This window comes from Rhipicephalus microplus, chromosome 2, assembly GCF_043290135.1.
Source record: "Rhipicephalus microplus isolate Deutch F79 chromosome 2, USDA_Rmic, whole genome shotgun sequence".
Taxonomy (NCBI): domain Eukaryota; kingdom Metazoa; phylum Arthropoda; class Arachnida; order Ixodida; family Ixodidae; genus Rhipicephalus; species Rhipicephalus microplus.
The window spans coordinates 91,922,079-91,937,626 of NC_134701.1; the positions used below are offsets into that span (position 1 = coordinate 91,922,079).

General features: G+C 49.9%; 49 non-coding genes across 49 annotated transcripts; all 49 read right to left on the reverse strand.

Annotated features, from left to right (window-relative positions):
• Nucleotides 1–453: 453 nt before the first annotated feature.
• TRNAG-GCC (transfer RNA glycine (anticodon GCC)) lies at nt 454–524 on the reverse strand. Its single transcript has one exon. It is a non-coding gene; the product is annotated as a tRNA-Gly (tRNA).
• A 74-nt stretch (nt 525–598) lies between these two features.
• TRNAC-GCA (transfer RNA cysteine (anticodon GCA)) lies at nt 599–669 on the reverse strand. Its single transcript has one exon. It is a non-coding gene; the product is annotated as a tRNA-Cys (tRNA).
• A 73-nt stretch (nt 670–742) lies between these two features.
• Nucleotides 743–813, reverse strand: TRNAG-GCC (transfer RNA glycine (anticodon GCC)). Its single transcript has one exon. It is a non-coding gene; the product is annotated as a tRNA-Gly (tRNA).
• Nucleotides 814–886: 73 nt separating this feature from the next.
• Nucleotides 887–957, reverse strand: TRNAG-GCC (transfer RNA glycine (anticodon GCC)). Its single transcript has one exon. It is a non-coding gene; the product is annotated as a tRNA-Gly (tRNA).
• Nucleotides 958–1,022: 65 nt separating this feature from the next.
• TRNAG-ACC (transfer RNA glycine (anticodon ACC)) lies at nt 1,023–1,093 on the reverse strand. Its single transcript has one exon. It is a non-coding gene; the product is annotated as a tRNA-Gly (tRNA).
• Nucleotides 1,094–1,166: 73 nt separating this feature from the next.
• On the reverse strand, nt 1,167–1,237 carry TRNAG-GCC (transfer RNA glycine (anticodon GCC)). The gene has a single exon. It is a non-coding gene; the product is annotated as a tRNA-Gly (tRNA).
• A 505-nt stretch (nt 1,238–1,742) lies between these two features.
• On the reverse strand, nt 1,743–1,813 carry TRNAG-GCC (transfer RNA glycine (anticodon GCC)). The gene has a single exon. It is a non-coding gene; the product is annotated as a tRNA-Gly (tRNA).
• Nucleotides 1,814–2,030: 217 nt separating this feature from the next.
• On the reverse strand, nt 2,031–2,101 carry TRNAG-GCC (transfer RNA glycine (anticodon GCC)). The gene has a single exon. It is a non-coding gene; the product is annotated as a tRNA-Gly (tRNA).
• A 73-nt stretch (nt 2,102–2,174) lies between these two features.
• TRNAG-GCC (transfer RNA glycine (anticodon GCC)) lies at nt 2,175–2,245 on the reverse strand. The gene has a single exon. It is a non-coding gene; the product is annotated as a tRNA-Gly (tRNA).
• Nucleotides 2,246–2,318: 73 nt separating this feature from the next.
• Nucleotides 2,319–2,389, reverse strand: TRNAG-GCC (transfer RNA glycine (anticodon GCC)). Its single transcript has one exon. It is a non-coding gene; the product is annotated as a tRNA-Gly (tRNA).
• Nucleotides 2,390–2,895: 506 nt separating this feature from the next.
• Nucleotides 2,896–2,966, reverse strand: TRNAG-GCC (transfer RNA glycine (anticodon GCC)). The gene has a single exon. It is a non-coding gene; the product is annotated as a tRNA-Gly (tRNA).
• Nucleotides 2,967–3,615: 649 nt separating this feature from the next.
• TRNAG-GCC (transfer RNA glycine (anticodon GCC)) lies at nt 3,616–3,686 on the reverse strand. Its single transcript has one exon. It is a non-coding gene; the product is annotated as a tRNA-Gly (tRNA).
• Nucleotides 3,687–4,048: 362 nt separating this feature from the next.
• TRNAG-GCC (transfer RNA glycine (anticodon GCC)) lies at nt 4,049–4,119 on the reverse strand. The gene has a single exon. It is a non-coding gene; the product is annotated as a tRNA-Gly (tRNA).
• Nucleotides 4,120–4,336: 217 nt separating this feature from the next.
• TRNAG-GCC (transfer RNA glycine (anticodon GCC)) lies at nt 4,337–4,407 on the reverse strand. The gene has a single exon. It is a non-coding gene; the product is annotated as a tRNA-Gly (tRNA).
• A 73-nt stretch (nt 4,408–4,480) lies between these two features.
• TRNAG-GCC (transfer RNA glycine (anticodon GCC)) lies at nt 4,481–4,551 on the reverse strand. Its single transcript has one exon. It is a non-coding gene; the product is annotated as a tRNA-Gly (tRNA).
• Nucleotides 4,552–4,769: 218 nt separating this feature from the next.
• On the reverse strand, nt 4,770–4,840 carry TRNAG-GCC (transfer RNA glycine (anticodon GCC)). The gene has a single exon. It is a non-coding gene; the product is annotated as a tRNA-Gly (tRNA).
• A 72-nt stretch (nt 4,841–4,912) lies between these two features.
• On the reverse strand, nt 4,913–4,983 carry TRNAG-GCC (transfer RNA glycine (anticodon GCC)). The gene has a single exon. It is a non-coding gene; the product is annotated as a tRNA-Gly (tRNA).
• A 73-nt stretch (nt 4,984–5,056) lies between these two features.
• TRNAG-GCC (transfer RNA glycine (anticodon GCC)) lies at nt 5,057–5,127 on the reverse strand. The gene has a single exon. It is a non-coding gene; the product is annotated as a tRNA-Gly (tRNA).
• Nucleotides 5,128–5,488: 361 nt separating this feature from the next.
• On the reverse strand, nt 5,489–5,556 carry TRNAG-GCC (transfer RNA glycine (anticodon GCC)). The gene has a single exon. It is a non-coding gene; the product is annotated as a tRNA-Gly (tRNA).
• Nucleotides 5,557–5,777: 221 nt separating this feature from the next.
• TRNAG-GCC (transfer RNA glycine (anticodon GCC)) lies at nt 5,778–5,848 on the reverse strand. The gene has a single exon. It is a non-coding gene; the product is annotated as a tRNA-Gly (tRNA).
• Nucleotides 5,849–5,921: 73 nt separating this feature from the next.
• On the reverse strand, nt 5,922–5,992 carry TRNAG-GCC (transfer RNA glycine (anticodon GCC)). The gene has a single exon. It is a non-coding gene; the product is annotated as a tRNA-Gly (tRNA).
• Nucleotides 5,993–6,210: 218 nt separating this feature from the next.
• Nucleotides 6,211–6,281, reverse strand: TRNAG-GCC (transfer RNA glycine (anticodon GCC)). Its single transcript has one exon. It is a non-coding gene; the product is annotated as a tRNA-Gly (tRNA).
• Nucleotides 6,282–7,364: 1,083 nt separating this feature from the next.
• Nucleotides 7,365–7,435, reverse strand: TRNAG-GCC (transfer RNA glycine (anticodon GCC)). Its single transcript has one exon. It is a non-coding gene; the product is annotated as a tRNA-Gly (tRNA).
• Nucleotides 7,436–7,653: 218 nt separating this feature from the next.
• On the reverse strand, nt 7,654–7,724 carry TRNAS-GCU (transfer RNA serine (anticodon GCU)). Its single transcript has one exon. It is a non-coding gene; the product is annotated as a tRNA-Ser (tRNA).
• A 361-nt stretch (nt 7,725–8,085) lies between these two features.
• On the reverse strand, nt 8,086–8,156 carry TRNAG-GCC (transfer RNA glycine (anticodon GCC)). Its single transcript has one exon. It is a non-coding gene; the product is annotated as a tRNA-Gly (tRNA).
• Nucleotides 8,157–8,374: 218 nt separating this feature from the next.
• TRNAS-GCU (transfer RNA serine (anticodon GCU)) lies at nt 8,375–8,445 on the reverse strand. Its single transcript has one exon. It is a non-coding gene; the product is annotated as a tRNA-Ser (tRNA).
• A 73-nt stretch (nt 8,446–8,518) lies between these two features.
• Nucleotides 8,519–8,589, reverse strand: TRNAG-GCC (transfer RNA glycine (anticodon GCC)). Its single transcript has one exon. It is a non-coding gene; the product is annotated as a tRNA-Gly (tRNA).
• Nucleotides 8,590–8,662: 73 nt separating this feature from the next.
• On the reverse strand, nt 8,663–8,733 carry TRNAG-GCC (transfer RNA glycine (anticodon GCC)). The gene has a single exon. It is a non-coding gene; the product is annotated as a tRNA-Gly (tRNA).
• A 214-nt stretch (nt 8,734–8,947) lies between these two features.
• Nucleotides 8,948–9,018, reverse strand: TRNAG-GCC (transfer RNA glycine (anticodon GCC)). Its single transcript has one exon. It is a non-coding gene; the product is annotated as a tRNA-Gly (tRNA).
• Nucleotides 9,019–9,524: 506 nt separating this feature from the next.
• On the reverse strand, nt 9,525–9,595 carry TRNAG-GCC (transfer RNA glycine (anticodon GCC)). The gene has a single exon. It is a non-coding gene; the product is annotated as a tRNA-Gly (tRNA).
• Nucleotides 9,596–9,668: 73 nt separating this feature from the next.
• Nucleotides 9,669–9,739, reverse strand: TRNAG-GCC (transfer RNA glycine (anticodon GCC)). Its single transcript has one exon. It is a non-coding gene; the product is annotated as a tRNA-Gly (tRNA).
• A 360-nt stretch (nt 9,740–10,099) lies between these two features.
• Nucleotides 10,100–10,167, reverse strand: TRNAG-GCC (transfer RNA glycine (anticodon GCC)). Its single transcript has one exon. It is a non-coding gene; the product is annotated as a tRNA-Gly (tRNA).
• Nucleotides 10,168–10,388: 221 nt separating this feature from the next.
• TRNAG-GCC (transfer RNA glycine (anticodon GCC)) lies at nt 10,389–10,459 on the reverse strand. The gene has a single exon. It is a non-coding gene; the product is annotated as a tRNA-Gly (tRNA).
• Nucleotides 10,460–10,532: 73 nt separating this feature from the next.
• Nucleotides 10,533–10,603, reverse strand: TRNAG-GCC (transfer RNA glycine (anticodon GCC)). The gene has a single exon. It is a non-coding gene; the product is annotated as a tRNA-Gly (tRNA).
• A 218-nt stretch (nt 10,604–10,821) lies between these two features.
• On the reverse strand, nt 10,822–10,892 carry TRNAG-GCC (transfer RNA glycine (anticodon GCC)). Its single transcript has one exon. It is a non-coding gene; the product is annotated as a tRNA-Gly (tRNA).
• A 795-nt stretch (nt 10,893–11,687) lies between these two features.
• Nucleotides 11,688–11,758, reverse strand: TRNAG-GCC (transfer RNA glycine (anticodon GCC)). The gene has a single exon. It is a non-coding gene; the product is annotated as a tRNA-Gly (tRNA).
• Nucleotides 11,759–11,832: 74 nt separating this feature from the next.
• On the reverse strand, nt 11,833–11,903 carry TRNAG-GCC (transfer RNA glycine (anticodon GCC)). The gene has a single exon. It is a non-coding gene; the product is annotated as a tRNA-Gly (tRNA).
• Nucleotides 11,904–11,976: 73 nt separating this feature from the next.
• Nucleotides 11,977–12,047, reverse strand: TRNAG-GCC (transfer RNA glycine (anticodon GCC)). Its single transcript has one exon. It is a non-coding gene; the product is annotated as a tRNA-Gly (tRNA).
• A 362-nt stretch (nt 12,048–12,409) lies between these two features.
• TRNAG-UCC (transfer RNA glycine (anticodon UCC)) lies at nt 12,410–12,480 on the reverse strand. Its single transcript has one exon. It is a non-coding gene; the product is annotated as a tRNA-Gly (tRNA).
• Nucleotides 12,481–12,553: 73 nt separating this feature from the next.
• On the reverse strand, nt 12,554–12,624 carry TRNAG-GCC (transfer RNA glycine (anticodon GCC)). The gene has a single exon. It is a non-coding gene; the product is annotated as a tRNA-Gly (tRNA).
• A 218-nt stretch (nt 12,625–12,842) lies between these two features.
• TRNAG-GCC (transfer RNA glycine (anticodon GCC)) lies at nt 12,843–12,913 on the reverse strand. Its single transcript has one exon. It is a non-coding gene; the product is annotated as a tRNA-Gly (tRNA).
• A 1,083-nt stretch (nt 12,914–13,996) lies between these two features.
• On the reverse strand, nt 13,997–14,067 carry TRNAG-GCC (transfer RNA glycine (anticodon GCC)). Its single transcript has one exon. It is a non-coding gene; the product is annotated as a tRNA-Gly (tRNA).
• Nucleotides 14,068–14,141: 74 nt separating this feature from the next.
• TRNAG-GCC (transfer RNA glycine (anticodon GCC)) lies at nt 14,142–14,212 on the reverse strand. The gene has a single exon. It is a non-coding gene; the product is annotated as a tRNA-Gly (tRNA).
• Nucleotides 14,213–14,285: 73 nt separating this feature from the next.
• On the reverse strand, nt 14,286–14,356 carry TRNAG-GCC (transfer RNA glycine (anticodon GCC)). Its single transcript has one exon. It is a non-coding gene; the product is annotated as a tRNA-Gly (tRNA).
• A 362-nt stretch (nt 14,357–14,718) lies between these two features.
• On the reverse strand, nt 14,719–14,789 carry TRNAG-UCC (transfer RNA glycine (anticodon UCC)). Its single transcript has one exon. It is a non-coding gene; the product is annotated as a tRNA-Gly (tRNA).
• Nucleotides 14,790–14,863: 74 nt separating this feature from the next.
• Nucleotides 14,864–14,934, reverse strand: TRNAG-UCC (transfer RNA glycine (anticodon UCC)). The gene has a single exon. It is a non-coding gene; the product is annotated as a tRNA-Gly (tRNA).
• A 71-nt stretch (nt 14,935–15,005) lies between these two features.
• On the reverse strand, nt 15,006–15,076 carry TRNAG-GCC (transfer RNA glycine (anticodon GCC)). Its single transcript has one exon. It is a non-coding gene; the product is annotated as a tRNA-Gly (tRNA).
• Nucleotides 15,077–15,148: 72 nt separating this feature from the next.
• On the reverse strand, nt 15,149–15,219 carry TRNAS-GCU (transfer RNA serine (anticodon GCU)). Its single transcript has one exon. It is a non-coding gene; the product is annotated as a tRNA-Ser (tRNA).
• Nucleotides 15,220–15,292: 73 nt separating this feature from the next.
• Nucleotides 15,293–15,363, reverse strand: TRNAG-GCC (transfer RNA glycine (anticodon GCC)). Its single transcript has one exon. It is a non-coding gene; the product is annotated as a tRNA-Gly (tRNA).
• Nucleotides 15,364–15,548: the final 185 nt, after the last annotated feature.

Consider the following 15,548-nt stretch of genomic DNA (forward strand, 5'->3'; position numbering starts at 1 on the left):
AGCTTTTCTAAAGATAACGATGCGTCGGCCGAGAATCGAATTTGGGTCACCCGCGTGGCAGGCGAGTATTTTACCACTGAAGCACCGACGCAATTTGCTTGCTCCTGCATTCATGGCATGCATAAATAGCGTAACAGCACGCGTTAGCTTTTCGAAAAATAACGATGCGTCAGCCGGGAATTGAACCCGGGTCACCCGCGTGGCAGGAGAGTATTGTACTACTGAACCACCGCTGCCATTTGCGTGCTCCTGCACTCATGGCATGCATATATAGCGTAACATCACGCGTGAGTTTTCTAAATATAACAATGCGTCGGCCGGGAATCGAACCTGGGTCACCCGCGTGGCAGCCGAGTACTCTACCACTGAACCACTAACGCCAGTTGCTTACTCCTGCATTCATGACATGGAATTATTCGTAACAACACGTCTGAGCTTCTTCAAAAATAACAATGCGTCGGCCGGGAATCGAACCCGGGTCACCCGCGTGGCAGGCGAGTATTCTACCACTGAACCACCAACGCCATCTGCTTGCTCCTGCATTCATGGCATGCATATATAGCGTAACAGCATGCATGAGCTTTTCTAAAAATAACAATGCGTCGGCCGGGAATCGAACCCGGGTCACCCGCGTTGCAGGTGAGTATTCTATCACTGAACCACCAACGCCATTTGCTTACTCCTGCATTCATGGCATGCAATATTGTGTAACAGCATGCGTGAGCTTTTACAAAAATAACAATGCATCGGCCGGGAATCGAACCCGGGTCACCCGCTTGGCAGGCGAGTATTCTACCACTGAACCACCGACGCCATTTGCTTACACCTGCATTCATGGCATGCAATATTGTGTAACAGCATGCGTGAGCTTTTACAAAAATAACAACGCGTCGGCCGGGAATCGAACCCGGGTCACCCGCTTGGCATTCGAGTATTCTACCACTGAACCACCGACGCCATTTGCTTACTCCTACATTCATGGCATGCAATATTGTTCAACAGCATGCGTGAGCTTTTAACGATGCGTCGGCCGGGAATCGAACCGGGGTCGCCCGTGTGGTAGACGAGTATTCTACCACTGAACCACCAACGCCATTTGCTTACTCCTGCATTCTTGACATGCAATATTGTGGAATAGCACGCAGGAACTTTTTTAAAATAAACGATGCGTCGGCCGGGAATCGAACCAGGGTCACCAGTGTGGCAGACGAGCATTCTACCACTGAACCACCGACGCCATTTGTTTACTGTGGCATTCATGACATGCAATATTGCGACACAGCACGTGTGAGCTTTTCTAAAAGTAGCAATGCTTCGGCAGGGAATAGAACCCGGGTCACCCGCGTGGCAGGCGAGTATTCTACTACTGAACTACCGACGCCATTTGCTTGCTCCTGCATTTATGGCATGTATATATAGCGTAAAAGCACGCGTGAGCTTTTCTAAAAATAACGATGCTTCGGCCAGGAATCGAATTCGGGTTACCCGTGTGGCAGGCGAGTATTCTTCCACGGAACTACTGACGCCATTTGCTTGTTCCTGCACTCACGACATGCAATATTGCGGAATAATACGCAGGAACTTTTCTAAATAAACGATGCTTCGGCCGGGAATCTAACCCGCGTCACCCGTGTGGCGGGCGAGCATTCTACCACAGAACGACCGACGCCATTTGTTTTCTCCGGCATTCATAACATGCAATATTGCGTAACAGCACGTGTGAGCTTTTCAAAAAGTAACAATGCTTCGGCAGGGAATCGAACCCGGGTCACCCGCGTGGCAGGCGAGTATTCTACCACTGAACCACCGACGCCATTTGCTTACTCCTGCATTCGTGGCATTGAATATTGCGGAACAACACGCGTGAGCTTTTCTAAAGATAACGATGCATCGGCCGAGAATCGAACTTGGGTCACCCGCGCAGCAGATGAGTATTCTATCACTGAACCACCAACGCCATTTGCTTACTCCTGCATTCATGACATGCAATATTGCGGAATAGCACGCAGGTACTTTTCTAAAATAAACGATGCGTCGGCCGGGAATTGAACCCGGGTCACCCGCGTGGCAGGCGAGTATTCTACCACTAAACCACCGACGCCATTTGCTTACTCCTGCATTCATGGCATGCAATATTGTGTAACAGCATGCGTGAGCTTTTACAAAAATAACGATGCGTCGGCCGGGAATCGAACCCGGGTCACCCGCGTGGCAGGCGAGTATTCTACCACTGAACCACCGACGCCATTTGCTTACTCCTGCATTCATGGCATGCAATATATTGTAACAGCATGCGTGAGCTTTTACAAAAATAACGATGCGTCGGCCGGGAATCTAACCCGGGTCGCCCGCGTGGCAGACGAGTATTCTACCACTGAACCACCAACGCCATTTGCTTATTCCTGCATTCTTGACATGCAATATTGTGGAATAGCATGCAGGAACATTTTTAAAATAAAAGATGCGTCGGCCGGGAATTGAACCAGGGTCACCAGTGTGGCAGGCGAGCATTCTACCACTGAACCACCGACGCCATTTGTTTACATTGGCATTCATGACATGCAACATTGCGTAACAGCACGTGTGAGCTTTTCTAAAAGTAGAAATGCTTCGGCAGGGAATACAACCCGGGTCACCTGCGTGGCAGGCGAATATTCTACTACTGAACTACCGACGCCATTTGCTTGCTCCTGCATTCATGGCATGTATATATAGCGTAAAAGCACGCGTGAGCTTTTCTAAAAATAACGATGCTTCGGCCAGGAATCGAATTCGGGTTACCCGCGTGGCAGGCGAGTATTCTTCCACAGAACTACTGACGCCATTTGCTTGTTCCTTCACTCATGACATGCAATATTGCGGAATAGTACGCAGGAACTTTTCTAAAATAAACGATGCTCCGGGCGGGAATCGAACCCGGATCACCCGCGTGGCAGGCGAGTATTCTACAACTGAACCACCGACGCTATTTGCTTACTCCGGCATTCATGGCAAGCAATATTGCGTAACAGCACGCGTGAGCTTTTCTAAAAGTAACAATGCTTCGGCAGCGATTTAAACACAGGTAACCCGCATGGCAGGCGAGTATTCTACCACTGAACCACCGATGCCATTTGCTTACTCCTGCATTCATGGCATGCAATCTTGCCAATCAGCACGCGTGAGCTTTTCTAAAAATAATGATGCGTCAGCCGGGAATGGAACCCGGGTCACCCGCGTGGCAGGCGACAATTTTGCCACTGAACCACCGACGCCATTTGCTTACTCCGGCATTCATGCAATGCAATATTGCGTAACAGCACGCGTGAGCTTTTATAAAAATAGCGATGCGTCGGCCCGGAATCGAGCCCAGGTGAACAGCTTGGCAAACGAGTATTCTACCACTGAACAACCGACACCATTTGCTTAATCCTGCATGATTGACATGCGATAATGTGGAAAGGCACTCAAGAAAATTTTTAAAAAACACGATGTTTCGGCAGAGAATCGAGCCCGAGTCAGCCGCGTGGCAGGCGAGTATTTTACCACTGAACCACCGACGCCAATTGCTTACTCCTGCATTCATGGCATGCAATATTGCGTAACAGCACGCGTGAGCGTTTCTAAAAATAACGATGCGTCAGCCGGGAATCGAACCCGGGTCACCCGCGTGGCAGGCGAGTATTCTACCACTGAACCACCGACGCCATTTGCTTGCTGCTGCGTTCATGGCATGCATATATAGCGTAAGAACACGCGTGAGCTTTTTTAAAGATAACGATTCGTCGGCCATGAATTGAACCCGGATCACCCGTGTGGCAGGCAAGCATTCTACCACTGAACGACCGACGCCATTTCTTTTTTCCGGCATTCATAACATATAATATTGCGTAACAGCACGTGTGAGCTTTTCAAAAAGTAACAACGCTTCGGCAGGGAATCGAACCCGGGTCAGCCGCGTGGCAGGCGAGTATTTTACCACTGAACCACCGACGCCAATTGCTTACTCCTTCATTCATGGCATGCAATATTGCGTACCAGCACGCGAGAGCGTTTCTAAAAATAACGATGCGTCAGCCGGGAATCGAACCCGGATCACCCGCGTGGCAGGCGAGTATTCTATCACTGAACCACCGACGCCATTTGCTTACTCCTGCATTCGTGTCATTGAATATTGCGTAACAGCACGCGTGAACTTTTCTAAAGATAACGATGCGTCGGCCGAGAATCGAATTTGGGTCACCCGCGTGGCAGGCGAGTATTCTACCACTGAAGCACCGACGCAATTTGCTTGCTCCTGCATTCATGGCATGCATATATAGCGTAACATCACGCGTGAGTTTTCTAAATATAACAATGCGTCGGCCAGGAATCGAACCTGGGTCACCCGCGTGGCAGCCGAGTATTCTACCACTGAACCACCAACGCCAGTTGCTTACTCCTGCATTCATGACATGGAATTATTCGTAACAACACGTCTGAGCTTCTTCAAAAATAACAATGCGTCGGCCGGGAATCGAACCCGGGTCACCCGCGCGGCAGGTGAGTATTCTACCACTGAACCACCAACGCCATCTGCTTGCTCCTGCATTCATGGCGTGCATATATAGCGTAACAGCATGCATGAGCTTTTCTAAAAATAACAATGCGTCGGTCGGGAATCAAACCCGGGTCACCCGCGCAGCAGGTGAGTATTCTATCACTGAACCACCAACGCCATTTGCTTACTCCTGCATTCATGACATGCAATATTGCGGAATAGCACGTAGGTACTTTTCTAAAATAAGCAATGCGTCGGCCGGGAATCGAGCCCGGGTCACCCGCGTGGCAGGCGAGTATTCTACCACTGAACCATCGACGCCATTTGCTTACTCCTGCATTCATGGCATGCAATATTGAGTACTGCATGCGTGAGCTTTTACAAAAACAACGATGCATCGGCCGGGAATCGAACCCGGGTCACCCGCGTGGCAGGCGAGTATTCTACCACTGAACCACCGACGCCATTTGCTTACTCCTACATTCATGGCATGCAATATTGTGTAACAGCATGCGTGAGCTTTTACAAAAATAACGATGCGTCGGCCGGGGATCGAACCCGGGTTGCCCGCGTGGCAGACGAGTATTCTACCACTGAACCACCGACTCCATTTGCTTGCTCCTGCGTTCATGGCATGCATATACAGCGTAAGAACACGCGTGAGCTTTTTTAAAGATAACGTTGCGTCGGTCGTGAATTGAACCCGGGTCACCCGTGTGGCAGGCGAGCATTCTACCACTGAACGACAGACGCCATTTGTTTACTGTGGCATTCATGACATGCAACATTGCGTAACAGCACGTGTGAGCTTTTCGAAAAGTAGCAATGCTTCGGCAGGGAATAGAACTCGGGTCACCCGCGTGGCAGGCGAGTATTCAACTACTGAACCACCAACACCATCTGCTTGCTCCTGCAATCTTGACATGCAATATTGCGGAATAGCACTCAGGTACTTTTCTAAAATAAACAATTTGCGGCCGGGAATCGAACCCGGGTCACCCGCGTGGCAGGCGAGTATTCTACCACTGAACCACCGACGCCATTTGCTTGCTCCTGCGTTCATGGCATGCATATATAGCGTAAGAACACGCGTGAGCTTTTTTAAAGATAACGATGCGTCGGCCGTGAATTGAGCCCGGGTCACCCGTGTGGCAGGCGAGCATTCTACCACTGAACGACCGACGCCATTTGTTTTCTCCGGCATTCATAACATGCAATATTGCGTAACAGCACGTGTGAGCTTTTCAAAAAGTAACAATGCTTCGGCAGGGAATCGAACCCGGGTCACCCGCGTGGCAGGCGAGTATTCTACCACTGAACCACCGACGCCATTTGCTGACTCCTGCATTCGTGGCATTGAATATTGCGTAACAGCACGCGGGAGCTTTTCTAAAGATAATGATGCGTCGGCCGAGAATCGAACTTGGGTCACCCGCGTGGCAGGCGAGTATTCTACCACTGAAGCACCGACGCAATTTGCTTGCTCCTGCATTCATGGCATGCATATATAGCGTAACAGCACGCGTTAGCTTTTCGTGAAATAACGATGCGTCAGCCGGGAATCGAACCCGGGTAACCCGCGTGGCAGGAGAGTATTGTACCACTGAACCACCGCTGCCATTTGCTTACTCCTACATTCATGGCATGCAATATTGTGTAACAGCATGCGTGAGCTTTTACAAAAATAACGATGCGTCGGCCGGGAATCGAACCCGGGTCGCCCGCGTGGCAGACAAGTATTCTACCACTGAACCACCAACGCCATTTCCTTACTCCTGAATTCTTGACATGCAATATTGTGGAATAGCATGCAGGAACTTTTTTAAAATAAACGATGCGTCGGCCGGGAATCGAACCAGGGTCACCAGTGTGGCAGGCGAGCGTTCTTCAACTGAACCACCGACGCCATTTGTTTACTGTGGCATTCATGACATGCAATATTGCGTAACAGCACGTGTGAGCTTTTCGAAAAGTAGCAATGCTTCGGCAGGGAATAGAACCCGGGTCACCCGCGTGGCAGGCGAGTATTCTACTACTGAACTACCGACGCAATTTGCTTGCGCCTGCATTCATGGCATGTATATATAGCGTAAAAACACGCGTGAGCTTTTCTAAAAATAACGATGCTCCGGCCAGGAATCGAATTCGGGTTACCCGCGTGGCAGGCGAGTATTCTTCCATGGAACTACTGACGCCATTTGCTTGTTCCTGCACTCATGACATGCAATATTGCGGAATAGTACGCACGAACTTTTCTAAAATAAAAGATGCTTCGGCCGGGAATGGAACCCGGATCACCCGCGTGGCAGGCGAGTATTCTACAACTGAACCACCGACGCCATTTGCTTACTCCGGCATTCATGGCAAGCAATATTGCATAACTGCACGCGTGAGCTTTTCTAAAAGTAACAATGCTTCGGCAGCGATTTAAACACAGGTAACCCGCGTGGCAGGCGAGTATTCTACCACTGAACGACCGACGTCTTTTGATTTCTCCTGCTTTCATGGCAAGCATATATAGCGTAACAGCACGGGTGAGTTTTTCTAAAAATAACGATGCGTCAGCCGGGAATAGAACCCGGGTCACCCGCGTGGCAGGCGACAATTTTACCACTGAACCACCGACGCAATTTGCTTCCTCTGGCATTCATGGCATGCAATATTGCGTAACAGCACGCGTGAGCTTTTATAAAATTAGCGATGCGTCGGCCCGGAATCGAGCCCAGGTCAACAGCGTGGCAGGCGAGTATTCTACCACTGAACAACCGACACCATTTGCTTACTCCTGCATTCGTGTCATTGAATATTGCGTAACAGCACGCGTGAGCTTTTCTAAAGATAACGATGCGTCGGCCGAGAATCGAACTTGGGTCACCCGCGTGGCAGGCGAGTATTCTACCACTGAAGCACCGACGCAATTTGCTTGCTCCTGCATTCATGGCATGCATATATAGCGTAACAGCATGCGTTAGGTTTTCGTAAAATAACGATGCGTCAGCCGGGAATCGAACCCGGGTCACCCGCGTGGCAGGAGAGTATTGTACCACTGAACCACCGCTGCCATTTGCGTGCTCCTGCATTCATGGCATGCATATATAGCGTAACATCACGCGTGAGTTTTCTAAATATAAATATGCGTCGGCCGGGAATCGAACCTGGGTCACCCGCGCAGCAGGTGAGTATTCTATCACTGAACCACCGACGCCATTTGCTTACTCCTGCATTCATGGCATGCAATATTTTGTAACAGCATGCGTGAGCTTTTTCGAAAATAACAATGCTTCGGCCGGGAATGGAACCCGGATCACCCGCGTGGCAGGCGAGTATTCTACAACTGAACCACCGACGCCATTTGCTTACTCTGGCATTCATGGCATGCAATATTGCGTAACAGCACGCGTGAGCTTTTATAAAATTAGCGATGCGTCGGCCCGGAATCGAGCCCAGGTCAACAGCGTGGCAGGCGAGTATTCTACCACTGAACAACCGACACCATTTGCTTACTCCTGCATTCGTGTCATTGAATATTGCGTAACAGCACGCGTGAGCTTTTCTAAAGATAACGATGCGTCGGCCGAGAATCGAACTTGGGTCACCCGCGTGGCAGGCGAGTATTCTACCACTGAACCACCAACGCCAGTTGCTTACTCCTGCATTCATGACATGGATTTATTCGTAACAACACGTCTGAGCTTCATCAAAAATAACAATGCGTCGGCCGCGAATCGAACCCGGGTCACCCGCGCGGCAAGCGAGTATTATACCACTGAACCACCAACGCCATCTGCTTGCTCCTGCATTCATGGCATGCATATATAGCGTAACAGCATGCATGAGTTTTTCTAAAAATAACAATGCGTCGGCCGGGAATCAAACCCGGGTCACCCGCGCAGCAGGTGAGTATTCTATCACTGAACCACCGACGCCATTTGCTTACTCCTGCATTCATGGCATGCAATATTTTGTAACAGCATGCGTGAGCTTTTTCGAAAATAACAATGCGTCGGCCGGGAATCTAACCCGGGTCGCCCGCGTGGCAGACGAGTATTCTACCACTGAACCACCAACGCCATTTGCTTACTCCTGCATTCTTGACATGCAATATTGTGGAATAGCACGCAGGAACTTTTTTAAAATAAACGATGCGTCGGCCGGGAATCGAACCAGGGTCACCAGTGTGGCAGGCGAGCATTCTACCACTGAACCACCGACGCCATTTGTTTACTGTGGCATTCATGACATGCAATATTGCGTAACAGCACGTGTGAGCTTTTCTAAAAGTAGATGCTTCGGCAGGGAATAGAACCCGGGTCACCCACGTGGCAGGCGAGTATTCACTACTGAACCACCAACGCCATCTGCTTGCTCCTGCATTTTTGACATGCAATATTGCAGAATAGCACTCAGGTACTTTTCTAAAATAAACGATGCGTCGGCCGGGAATCGAACCCGGGTCACCCGCGTGGCAGGCGAATATTCTACTACTGAACTACCGACGCCATTTGCTTGCTCCTGCATTCATGGCATGTATATATAGCGTAAAAGCACGCGTGCGCTTTTCTAAAAATAACAATGCTTCGGCCAGGAATCGAATTCGGGTTACCCGTGTGGCAGGCGAGTATTCTTTCACGGAACTACTGACGCCATTTGCTTGTTCCTGCACTCATGACATGCAATATTGCGGAATAGTACGCAGGAACTTTTCTAAAATAAACGATGCTTCGGCCGGGAATCGAACTTGGATCACGCGCGTGGCAGGCGAGTATTTCACAACTGAACCACCGACGCCATTTGCTTACTCCGGCATTCATGGCAAGCAATATTGCGTAACAGCACGTGTGAGCTTTTCTAAAAGTAACAATGCTTCGGCAGCGATTCAAACACAGGTAAACCACGTGGCAGGCGAGTATTCTACCACTGAACCACCGACGCCAATTGCTTACTCCAGCATTCATGGCATGCAATATTGCGTAACAGCACGCGTGAGCGTTTCTAAAAATAACGATGCGTCAGCCGGGAATTGAACCCGGGTCACCCGTGTGGCAGGCGAGTATTTTACCACTGAACCACCGACGCCATTTGCTTACTCCGGCATTCATGGCATGCAATATTGCGAATCAGCACGCATGAGCTTTTACAAAAATAACGATGCGTCGGCCGGGGATCGAACCCGGGTTGCCCGCGTGGCAGACGAGTATTCTACCACTGAACCACCAACGCCATTTGCTTACTCCTGCATTCTTGACATGCAATATTGTGGAATAGCACGCAGGAACTTTTTTAAAATAAACGATGCGTCGGTCGGGAATCGAACCAGGGTCACCAGTGTGGCAGGCGAGCATTCTACCACTGAACCACCGACGCCATTTGTTTACTGTGGCATTCATGACATGCAACATTGCGTAACAGCACGTGTGAGCTTTTCGAAAAGTAGCAATGCTTCGGCAGGGAATAGAACTCGGGTCACCCGCGTGGAAGGCGAGTATTCAACTACTGAACCACCAACGCCATCTGCTTGCTCCTGCATTCTTGACATGCAATATTGCGGAATAGCACTCAGGTACTTTTCTAAAATAAACAATTTGCGGCCGGGAATCGAACCCGGGTCACCCGCGTGGCAGGCGAGTATTCTACCACTGAACCACCGACGCCATTTGCTTGCTCCTGCGTTCATGGCATGCATATATAGCGTAAGAACACGCGTGAGCTTTTTTAAAGATAACGATGCGTCGGCCGTGAATTGAGCCCGGGTCACCCGTGTGGCAGGCGAGCATTCTACCACTGAACGACCGACGCCATTTGTTTTCTCCGGCATTCATAACATGCAATATTGCGTAACAGCACGTGTGAGCTTTTCAGAAAGTAACAATGCTTCGGCAGGGAATCGAACCCGGGTCACCCGCGTGGCAGGCGAGTATTCTACCACTGAACCACCAACGCCATTTGCTGACTCCTGCATTCGTGGCATTGAATATTGCGTAACAGCACGCGGGAGCTTTTCTAAAGATAACGATGCGTCGGCCGAGAATCGAACTTGGGTCACCCGCGTGGCAGGCGAGTATTCTACCACTGAAGCACCGACGCAATTTGCTTGCTCCTGCATTCATGGCATGCATATATAGCGTAACATCACGCGTTAGCTTTTCGTAAAATAACGATGCGTCAGCCGGGAATCGAACCCGGGTCACCCGCGTGGCAGGAGAGTATTGTACCACTGAACCACCGCTGCCATTTGCTTACTCCTACATTAATGGCATGCAATATTGTGTAACAGCATGCGTGAGCTTTTACAAAAATAACGATGCGTCGGCCGGGAATCGAACCCGGGTCGCCCGCGTGGCAGACAAGTATTCTACCACTGAACCACCAACGCCATTTCCTTACTCCTGCATTCTTGACATGCAATATTGTGGAATAGCATGCAGGAACTTTTTTAAAATAAACGATGCGTCGGCCGGGAATCGAACCAGGGTAACCAGTGTGGCAGGCGAGCGTTCTTCCACTGAACCACCGACGCCATTTGTTTACTGTGGCATTCATGACATGCAATATTGCGTAACAGCACGTGTGAGCTTTTCGAAAAGTAGCAATGCTTCGGCAGGGAATAGAACCCGGGTCACCCGCGTGGCAGGCGAGTATTCTACTACTGAACTACCGACGCAATTTGCTTGCGCCTGCATTCATGGCATGTATATATAGCGTAAAAGCACGCGTGAGCTTTTCTAAAAGTAACAATGCTTCAGCAGCAATTTAAACACAGGTAACCCGCGTGGCAGGCGAGTATTCTACCACTGAACCACCGACGTCATTTGCTTTCTCCTGCTTTCATGGCAAGCATATATAGCGTAACAGCACGGGTGAGTTTTTCTAAAAATAACGATGCGTCAGCCAGGAATAGAACCCGGGTCACCCGCGTGGCAGGCGACAATTTTACCACTGAACCACCGACGCAATTTGCTTACTCCGGCATTCATGGCATGCAATATTGCGTAACAGCACGCGTGAGCTTTTATAAAAATAGCGATGCGTCGGCCCGGAATCGAGCCAAGGTCAACAGCGTGGCAGGCGAGTATTCTACCATTGAACAACCGACACCATTTGCTCACTCCTGCATGATTGACATGCGATATTGTGGAAAGGCACGCAAGAAAATTTTTAAAAAACTCGATGTTTCGGCCGGGAATCGAACCCGGGTCACCCGCGTGGCAGGCGAGTATTCTGCCACTGAACCACCGACGCCATTTGCTTGCTCCTGCGTTCATGGCATGCATATATAGCGTAAGAACACGCGTGAGCTTTTTTAAAGATAACGATGCGTCGGCCGTGAATTGAACCCGGGACACCCGTGTGGCAGGCGAGCATTCTACCACTGAACGACCGACGCCATTTGTTTTCTCCGGCATTCATAACATGCAATATTGCGTAACAGCACGTGTGAGCTTTTCAAAAAGTAACAATGCTTCGGCAGTGAATCGAACCCGGGTCACCCGCGTGGCAGGCGAGTATTCTACCACTGAACCACCGACGCCATTTGCTTACTCCTGCATTCGTGTCATTGAATATTGCGTAACAGCACGAGTGAGCTTTTCTAAAGATAACGATGCGTCGGCCGAGAATCGAACTTGGGTCACCCGTGTGGCAGGCGAGTATTCTACCACTGAAGCACCGACGCAATTTGCTTGCTCCTGCATTCATGGCATGCATATATAGCGTAACAGCACGCTTTAGCTTTTCGTAAAGTAACGATGCGTCAGCCGGGAATCGAACCCGGGTCACCCGCGTGGCAGGAGAGTATTGTACCACTGAACCACCGCTGCCATTTGCGTGCTCCTGCATTCATGGCATGCATATATAGCGTAACATCACGCGTGAGTTTTCTAAATATAAATATGCGTCGGCCGGGAATCGAACCTGGGTCACCCGCGTGGAAGCCGAGTATTCTACCACTGAACCACCAACGCCATTTGCTGACTCCTGCATTCGTGGCATTGAATATTGCGTAACAGCACGCGGGAGCTTTTCTAAAGATAACGATGCGTCGGCCGAGAATCGAACTTGGGTCACCCGCGTGGCAGGCGAGTATTCTACCACTGAAGCACCGACGCAATTTGCTTGCTCCTGCATTCATGGCATGCATATATAGCGTAACATCACGCGTTAGCTTTTCGTAAAATAACGATGCGTCAGCCGGGAATCGAACCCGGGTCACCCGCGTGGCAGGAGAGTATTGTACCACTGAACCACCGCTGCCATTTGCTTACTCCTACATTAATGGCATGCAATATTGTGTAACAGCATGCGTGAGCTTTTACAAAAATAACGATGCGTCGGCCGGGAATCGAACCCGGGTTGCCCGCGTGGCAGACGAGTATTCTACCACTGAACCACCAACGCCATTTGCTTACTCCTGCATTCTTGACATGCAATATTGTGGAATAGCACGCAGGAACTTTTTTAAAATAAACGATGCGTCGGCCGAGAATCGAACCAGGGTCACGAGTGTGGCAGGCGAGCATTCTAACACTGAACCACCGACGCCATTTGTTTACTGTGGCATTCATGACATGCAATATTGCGTAACAGCACGTGTGAGCTTTTCTAAAAATAACGATGCTTCGGCAGGGAATAGAACCCGGGTCACCCGCGTGGCAGACGAGTATTCTACCACTGAACCACCAACGCCATTTCCTTACTCCTGCATTCTTGACATGCAATATTGTGGAATAGCATGCAGGAACTTTTTTAAAATAAACGATGCGTCGGCCGGGAATCGAACCAGGGTCACCAGTGTGGCAGGCGAGCGTTCTTCCACTGAACCACCGACGCCATTTGTTTACTGTGGCATTCATGACATGCAATATTGCGTAACAGCACGTGTGAGCTTTTCGAAAAGTAGCAATGCTTCGGCAGGGAATAGAACCCGGGTCACCCGCGTGGCAGGCGAGTATTCTACTACTGAACTACCGACGCAATTTGCTTGCGCCTGCATTCATGGCATGTATATATAGCGTAAAAGCACGCGTGAGCTTTTCTAAAAGTAACAATGCTTCAGCAGCAATTTAAACACAGGTAACCCGCGTGGCAGGCGAGTATTCTACCACTGAACCACCGACGTCATTTGCTTTCTCCTGCTTTCATGGCAAGCATATATAGCGTAACAGCACGGGTGAGTTTTTCTAAAAATAACGATGCGTCAGCCAGGAATAGAACCCGGGTCACCCGCGTGGCAGGCGACAATTTTACCACTGAACCACCGACGCAATTTGCTTACTCCGGCATTCATGGCATGCAATATTGCGTAACAGCACGCGTGAGCTTTTATAAAAATAGCGATGCATCGGCCCGGAATCGAGCCAAGGTCAACAGCGTGGCAGGCGAGTATTCTACCATTGAACAACCGACACCATTTGCTCACTCCTGCATGATTGACATGCGATATTGTGGAAAGGCACGCAAGAAAATTTTTAAAAAACTCGATGTTTCGGCCGGGAATCGAACCCGGGTCACCCGCGTGGCAGGCGAGTATTCTACCACTGAACCACCGACGCCATTTGCTTGCTGCTGCGTTCATGGCATGCATATATAGCGTAAGAACACGCGTGAGCTTTTTTAAAGATAACGATGCGTCGGCCGTGAATTGAACCCGGGACACCCGTGTGGCAGGCGAGCATTCTACCACTGAACGACCGACGCCAATTGTTTTCTCCGGCATTCATAACATGCAATATTGCGTAACAGCACGTGTGAGCTTTTCAAAAAGTAACAATGCTTCGGCAGTGAATCGAACCCGGGTCACCCGCGTGGCAGGCGAGTATTCTACCACTGAACCACCGACGCCATTTGCTTACTCCTGCATTCGTGTCATTGAATATTGCGTAACAGCACGAGTGAGCTTTTCTAAAGATAACGATGCGTCGGCCGAGAATCGAACTTGGGTCACCCGTGTGGCAGGCGAGTATTCTACCACTGAAGCACCGACGCAATTTGCTTGCTCCTGCATTCATGGCATGCATATATAGCGTAACAGCACGCTTTAGCTTTTCGTAAAGTAACGATGCGTCAGCCGGGAATCGAACCCGGGTCACCCGCGTGGCAGGAGAGTATTGTACCACTGAACCACCGCTGCCATTTGCGTGCTCCTGCATTCATGGCATGCATATATAGCGTAACATCACGCGTGAGTTTTCTAAATATAAATATGCGTCGGCCGGGAATCGAACCTGGGTCACCCGCGTGGAAGCCGAGTATTCTACCACTGAACCACCAACGCCAGTTGCTTACTCCTGCATTCATGACATGGAATTATTCGTAACAACACGTCTGAGCTTCTTCAAAAAATAACAATGCGTCGGCCGGGAATCGAACCCGGGTCACCCGCGCGGAAGGCGAGTATTCTACCACTAAACCACCAACGCCATCTGCTTGCTCCTGCATTCATGGCATGCATATATAGCGTAACAGCATGCATGACCTTTTCTAAAAATAATGCGTCGGCCGGGAATCAAACCCGGGTCACCCGCGCGGCAGGCGAGTATTCTACCACTGAACCACCAACGCCATCTGCTTGCTCCTGCATTCATGGCATGCATATATAGCGTAACAGCATGCATGAGTTTTTAAAAAAAACAATGCGTCGGCCGGGAATCAAACCCGGGTCACCCGCGCAGCAGGTGAGTATTCTATCACTGAACCACCGACGCCATTTGCTTACTCCTGCATTCATGGCATGAAATATTTTGTAACAGCATGCGTGAGCTTTTGCGAAAATAACAATGCATCGGCCGGGAATCTAACCCGGGTCGCCCGCGTGGCAGACGAGTATTCTACCACTGAACCACCAACGCCATTTGCTTACTCCTGCATTCTTGACATGCAATATTGTGGAATAGCACGCAGGAACTTTTTTAAAATAAACGATGCTCGGCCGGAAATCGAACCAGGGGCACCAGTGTGGCAGGCGAGCATTCTACTACTGAACCACCGACGCCATTTGTTTACTGTGGCATTCATGACATGCAATATTGCGTAA